General features: G+C 36.1%; 1 pseudogene across 1 annotated transcript; it reads left to right on the plus strand.

The window, feature by feature from the left end:
• The first annotated feature begins 1,712 nt into the window (after nt 1-1,712).
• On the plus strand, nt 1,713-4,392 carry LOC149254174 (histone-lysine N-methyltransferase, H3 lysine-9 specific SUVH5-like; annotated as a pseudogene). Its single transcript, XR_016266268.1, has 2 exons — nt 1,713-1,902; nt 2,068-4,392. The product of XR_016266268.1 is annotated as a histone-lysine N-methyltransferase, H3 lysine-9 specific SUVH5-like (transcript).
• The last annotated feature ends 3,403 nt before the right edge of the window (nt 4,393-7,795 follow it).

Consider the following 7,795-nt stretch of genomic DNA (forward strand, 5'->3'; position numbering starts at 1 on the left):
AATAATCTATTGGGAGAGAGAACAAACGAATCCAGACTGGGACTTGAGTAAAAGATTCTTTCTCTGGGGCGAAGTTTGGTTTCCATGGTCGCATGTACAGACCAGCTGAAGCCAGAAAGTATGGGCCACCCTCAAAAATTCTATCCTTGTCTTCTAGGTTGGAAAATACAACTGTGAAGAATCCCTTGGCTCCCAAATGAAGTTTAACATCCCCCCTCGGCTTCCATTGTTGTCTGATCCAATGACAAAGAGTCCTCTCAGATGGCCAAATGCCCATAAATTTGCAAATGACAGCATGTTCTGCCATGTGCTCTCTGTATGCCTGAATCTCTGGTTCAGTTATTACTACCCTGAGGTTATTGGTCTTTTTTGATTTGCAGACCCCATTTGATGAAGAGTATCTATTGGGGCTTGTGCTTGTCTCCCCCTCCTTTTCCGGCTTTCCTTGCCTATTATCTATTTGCTCCCTGTCTTCTCCTCCTTGTCGCTCCTCGTTTTCTGATGATTTAATTATTGAGGCGATTTTGTCTTTAGTTCCTGTCAGGCTTTCATCTACATTGCCTTTGCCTTCCGTTGTGCTGTCTGGCTTGTCAGTTTCCCCTTGTATTTTCTCCTTATTCCTCCTGTCATTCTGCTTGTTATTGTCAAGCCCAGAAATCCTGACCCCTTCCTTCTTATTTTGCCTCTGCTTCTGCATGATTATCTGTTTGAAAGTAGGGGTCCCACTGGACCCCTCTGCTCCCATCTGGTCGGTCAGCTCTTGACCTTTTCGAAACAGTGCTGCGAGACGAGCGATGACCACTTCCAGCCCTGCAACGGGATCAACACATCAGGAACCCTAGTTTCGCCCTCGGCTCGCCCTCGAACGACCACTCACTCTCGTGCATAGTATACTCTCCAAAAAAAAGGTGGACGGGCTTGGCCCAGGTAAGCTTTCCTGCGACTAGTCAACGCCCTCGCTCGGGTTTGAGCACAGGACCTCACCGTCATGACGAGTCCGACTTTACCAACGAGCCGCCTCCACCGACCTTAAAAGGTGGACGGGCTTGGCCCAGGTAAGCTTTCCCGCGACTAGTCAATGCCCTCACTTGGGTTTGAGCACAGGACCTCACCGTCATGACGAGTCCGACTTTACCAACCAGCCGCCTCCGCCGACCTTAAAAGGTGGACGGGCTTGGCCCAGGTAAGCTTTCCCGCGACTAGTCAACGCCCTCGCTCGGGTTTGAGCACAGGACCTCACCGTCATGACGAGTCAGACTTTACCAACCAGCCGCCTCCGCCGACCTTTTATTGAATTTTTTTTTTTTTTTTTCCATTAAACTTATAAATATAATATAAAATTTAATTGAAAAACTTAAAAACTAATAATTTTTTTTCCCTAAATCTCATTAACAAATATCATATTAGTTTCATATATTTAAAAAATGGTTTTGGCAAACGACAAAACCTCAATACCATTTTTTACCCAGCTCTTAAATCCCTAATAATTTTGTTAATCACATTGATAAATGTTGTTTTTGAAAATTAGGTACACAATTTTAGTGGGAAAGCCCAATTTTTATCACACTATTACATTACATGGACAACTCACATTTAATAATTTAACTGTTTCTAATGATAACTAATCTTAAACGAAAGATACTCGAATGTTCCATGAAACTACGAATAAAGCAAACCGGATTACCTAAACTTGCAGCAATTTGCAAGTAGCAATATGGGGCTTTAGTTCTGGTTCAGGTTCTGTTGTAAACCCTGACCTTGACTTGCGGCCAACTACTGCGATTGGGTTTCTGTCAACAGTGGACTTTTGCCAAACGTTTTTGGACATTATTTGAGCTATGGAGAAGGAACGCTCGTTCAAGCAACAGTCCAAACTGCGTTCACCAGTCACAGGACTCACCAGTAAGTAAAATGTTATTACAGTCCCTTAAATAGTCGTCATTTCATTTTTACCTTTTGTACTGCACGCTAACGGTAAGGACTCTTCAAACCCTAAATTATATTTATAATAACTATTATATTCTGAGTTACAATCCCTCTGAATAGCCAATGATTTCAATTCTGCAGTAGGTACTTCACACTATACAGTGGCTGTAGTTTAATCAAAGAATTGCAACCTTTGGCTGGAATTGGATGCATGTCTCCTCACGCCATGGCTCAACGAACAGAGCGGACTTCAAGGGTTGAGGACAGTTGATCTGGACTACCTACTGAATGCCCGGCTGTCAAAGGTGGGGCAGACGAGGGGAATGCAAAATGGGTTGTCAAAGCTGGGGCACACGCCGAGGGCACTGCAAAAAGGGTTATCAAAGGTGGAGCAGACGCCCATGAGACTGCAAGAAGGAAAAAACATGAATATTTGGAATATCACAGACAACGGGTGTAACAGATGCGAGCTAGACATTTAGGAGACATCCAAGCTCATGCCCCTGTCAATGAACTGGACCTTGAGTTTCCAGAGGAAAATCGGAGTTTGACCACACAGAGTCGAGGTGATGAGGCCGCGCGCAAACGGAAAGGGAAAAATGAAGCAGAGGAAACATTTAGTGCCAAATTGAACGGTAGAGAGGTTAAAGATGTTTCCTACAAAGAGGCCCATGAAAGGAGGTTAGTGGTATCCATGTTTCACGATTTTGCGCAGAGACTGACATATCATCAGAAAAGATTGGGTAAAGAGAATGACCCAAAAATCATAAGGGTTTTCGACTATGCATCAGAGAAATTTAAATTTCTTTGCCGAAATCTTTGCAGGAATCATATAGGTCCTGTTCCTAGAGTCGAAGTTGGAGATGTATTTCAATCCCGAAGGCTGTTGAGTATTATAGGATTGCATAGACCTGTTGAGGCAGGTATATACTATCTAAAGCCAGAAGAAACAGGTCACGCGGTGCCATTCGCTACCAGCGTTGTTGCTTCCGGTGGTTTTAAGGACAATATTGACAATGGAGATGTAATAATATACGCAGGCCATGGTGGGAGGAATGATAACCAGAGAAAGAAACAGAACAGGTTTATGACCAGCTTCTCACTCCCGCTAATGCAGCCCTACGGAATAGCTGGAGGAAAAAACAGCCCGTTAGATTAATCCGATCATGCGAAGAATTGCCTTGTGGGTATAGGTATGACGGGCTCTACAATGTAGAGCATTCCTGGTTAGAAAAAGGACGAGCGGGATATCTGGTGTACAAATTCAGACTAAGGCGGAAAGGAGATCAACCTCCTCTGGTTTCTATGGCTGGTCCCCATGGTAAGAAAATCGGTGTAATCAAGGAAGATATTGCGTTAGGACAACACAAATTTTCTATACCAGTCGTTAATTCCGTAGACAATGTCTACATTATTGATGATTTCGAATATCTCCTTACAGTGAAATATCCGTATTTCTTCCCTAAACCAGAGCTGCCAGAAGGATGTTGTTGCACCAGTGAATGTACTGATACTGAAAACTGCCTCTGTGCTAGAAGAAATGGAGGGAAATTCCCTTACAGAACCGATGGGATACTCATTAAACCTAAGACAGTAGTGTATGAGTGCGGTCCTAATTGCAGATGCCCACCAACTTGCACAAATAGGGTTTCTCAAAAGGGGTCGAAACATAAGATGGAGATCTTCAGGACACCGAGGAGGGATTGGGGAGTTTGGACATTGGAATTCATGCAGGCAGGTACATTTTTTTTGGAGTACACAGGTATTTTATATCGCTCCAAAAGAACCTCAATGAATAACTTTATTTTCCCCATATCTTCTATATCCAATGAAGGAAATTCAGGTGACTTACTAGGGGTGGCCGAAAATGAATTAGTGTCGGGTTCTCCTATTCAAATTGTTAAGGATAAGGGTTTCAAAGTTGATGCATCTAGAAGTGGAAATGCAAGCAGATTCATAAGGAGGAGTTCTAGACCAAACATATTTGCTCAGTATGTTCTACATGACCACCATGTCAAGGATATTCCTCACGTTATGTTATTTGCTCTTGAAAACATCCCATCTCAGCTTGACTTGTGTCTTAGCTAATCTGGACAAAGGAGTCCATAGCCACCTATGGGGAGAGGCTACACCATGGATGAAAAGATTGGTCAGGAAGTAGAACTGAATGGATAAGCATGGTACAATGTGTGTTACCAGTTTTTGTTTGCAGTATTGAAGTATTGTTCAATACAAGTTTTAGGTACTGTTTTTTGTCAGAAGCTTTCTTTCGTGGAGGAAGCATGGTTCAATACAAGTTTTAGGTACTGTTTTTTGTTAGAAGCTTTCTTTTCTCTAGAATTTTCATGGATACATTTCGCAATCCAGAAAGCCATTAACATATGATTTCTTTATTTTAACTTTTCAGCCATTCAAAATAGTGATATTAAGCTATTCCCATATTTTTTTCCCATATTTCAGTTTTTCAGGCATTCAGAATAGTAATATAAAGGTATTAGCCTATTTACTTCTTTATTTTAATGTTTCAAATATTCAATTGATATTCTTTCTGTGTTTATGTGAATTTATAACTCTTTTATACGAGTGCAATTTACAAAATTTATTTTCCTCACATTAAGAAAATTCTAAGCTCAGATGATTGAGGCATGAAGGTGTATATTTTACTACAATTTCATATTGATAATTATTCTATAGTATGTTATCTTTCTGAGTTAAGTGACATTCAAAAAAATATGGATAAAACCATAAAGCTGATTTATCCTTTTTCATTTGTTTATTAGAGATGAATTATTTTAATACTATTTTTTAATGTATATATCTAAGATTTAAGTTAACAAGAAACAAGGGTGGCACTTGAATATCATGCTTTTTCCAGTATAATTTTTCTAATTAGTTGGATGTTTTAAATAGAAAATAGGAAACATGATATTTTGTGAAGGTTTTTCTCAAGAAGATGTTAGAAGTCATACTATAATTTTTGATAATTAAATTTTTAAAGCAAACTATGACATTTGTTTTACAAAAAATGATTTTTACTACAAGACAATAGAATATAAATGATGCTAATCATTATTAAATTTGAAATTTCAATGCTTTAATATCCAAAATTATTCTTGAAAACTTTAAAACTTTTCTAAAAAATCTAAATTTAAAATAAGAAATAAGTTACCAAATATCAAGTGAAGTGATGCCAAATAGAAATTTATTCTAATAATAGTAAGTTTTTAATTTTTGGAAGTTTAAATAAACATTGAAATTTAAAATTATGTATTTCTTACTTCCCAATTTTATTAGTGGTTGAATATTGTAAGAATCGAGAATATTTCATGGAGAAACATATTAAAAATATTGTTTATTTCCGTGAACATTTAATTAAGAATAATCTTGTAATTGATATCATCTAAATGAGTTGTTCTAGAAATTGGAGTATATATCACTTATGAAGTAAAATTGAATGGAGAAGCATGGTAAAATGTATTGAGTAGTGCAAGAAGCAAGAAGCATTATTCAATACAAGTTTTAAGTTTTTTCTTTTATCATAATCCTTCTTTCCTTAAGAATTTTTATGCATACATTGTTCAATCCAAAAGAATGAATATTAAGCTATTACTTTTTCTTTCTTTCTTATTTTAGCTTTTCAATAATTCTATAGATATGCTTTATATGTGTTTAAATTATTTTATATTTTTTTTGTAATTTTTATATTACAAAGTTATTTTTTCTCACAGTTAAAGAAACTTGGGATGTAGTTATGTATTTCGTGTATTTTTGTTTGTGAGATAATTGAGGTATGAACTTACACATTTGACTACAACTTTATGTTGATAGTTACCTTGTATTATGTCATCTTATTATGTAAGTAGATATAGAAAGAATGTGATTATGACCATAACTTTTATCATCACTACATTAGAGGTAAACAATTTTCATACTATCTTTTAACTATTCAATGCACATATTTAAGATTTAATTTGACAAGAAATAATTGTGGTATATTGAACATCATATGCTTTCCCCTTTTACTTGGAAGGAACTTGAACATCATATGTTTTGTCCCAAATGTAATCTTTATTAGTTGGCAAGTTGCTTTAAACAAGAAATGATCCTTTGGCCATGAAAGAATACATGATATTTGAACAAGTTTTACTAGAAAGAGAATGTTGGAATTTTGAAAAGTTCAAAAAACATTGGAAGTTTTAATTATATCTCATTTAATCTATACTTATTATCAATGATTAGATATTGTCTTCATAAAAATACTTATTTTGTTTAATAAAAATAGATAGAATGTTTTCTTAAAATTTTGGACATTTCATATTTATAAAATCTAATAAAAAAGTCTTTTAATACAGTAAATTTAAAAAAAAAAAAAACTATAAAAAATGTGACTTAATTTGAATTTTATTTTAATTGGCTTGAAAAACAAGTTACAAGTAAAAGTACTTCTTAAATAGAAAGCCATTACTGTAAATCTATAATTATTATTATGATGTTAATTACCACATTAATAGATGTTGTTTAAAATTTGATACAAATTTCTAAATTAAAAGAAACATATTTTACGGTGTCATTATAAATATATACTTTTCAATTAAACAAATAATAGAAATTAAAAGATTCATAAATTAAATATGAATTGAATTTTGTTCTAAATAGATTCATAAATTAAATACGAACTGAATTTTGTTCTTTATATATATATATAGAGCAATAAACTCCAATTTCATCTCTTTATAAATTACAGTATTTTGAGTTTTAAATGAAGGAGCGGAAATATTTTGATACCTATTACGTTGAAAACCCAAATTTAATCGTTTAACTATCTTTAAAAATCTTCACATTAAAGTCCCTGGAATCTTCGATGAAACGACTACCATTAAAGCATCTGACATGAGCTTGAAGTAATGTGCGAGTAACAATGTGCGGCTTCAGTTCTGATTCAGCATTTGTCGGAAATCTTGAATTTGCACTAAACTCGTGCGATACAGCTCCTGTCAACTTTGGACTTGCAGCGTAACATTATTTGAGCTCTGGAGAAAGAACATTCGTTTAAGCAACAGTGGGTACCACGTTCACCAGCCACTAATCAAAGGGCTGTGCAACTAAAACATTATGAATGACTCAACCGGACTCTAATCCTATAGACTTTTTAAAACTGTAAAATATTTTATAATCTGTAAAACGTGAGTTACATTCGGTGATTTTATTCCTCTCTGAACCCCACATATATATATATATATATATATGCGCGCGCCGCAATACCCTAAACGGCCAATGATTTCACCTGCACGGCATGGTTAATGATGTTATACTCATTAGTAATACAGTAGTGTATGAGCGTGATCTAAATGCAGATTTCTCCGCTTTGCAGAAATAGGGTTTCTCAACACGTGTTGAATCATAAGTTCATCGAGATCGTCAGGACAACAAGGAAGGATGAGGGAGTTCCGACGTTGGAATTCATGCAAGGCCGAGTACAGAGGCAATCTACATCGCTCCCAAAGCATCTCAATGAATAAGTTGATTTCCCCAAAGCATCTCAATGAATAAAATTAGGGTGACCTACGAGGGGTGGTCAACGATTAATTAGTGTGTCCTGTATTTTTCAACTTTTTGGGAACAAGAGTTTGAAAGTCGGTGCATCCAGAGGTGGTATGCAGACAGATTCCTATGGAGTTCGAGAACAGAGATATTAGCTCAATTTGTTATACATGATTACCATGACAAAGACAACGATATTCCTCTCATGTTATGTTATTTGGTCTTGAAAATATTTCATCTTAGCTGGAGCTGTCTCTTAGCTCATCTTAAACAACAAAGAGTCCATAGGCACCTATTCCGAGAGGCTATCAACTTGAGCAAACCATTG

Source organism: Pinus tabuliformis, chromosome 7 (genome assembly GCF_031772625.1).
Source record: "Pinus tabuliformis cultivar Carrire ecotype Pingquan chromosome 7, CPIR1, whole genome shotgun sequence".
NCBI lineage: Eukaryota > Viridiplantae > Streptophyta > Pinopsida > Pinales > Pinaceae > Pinus > Pinus tabuliformis.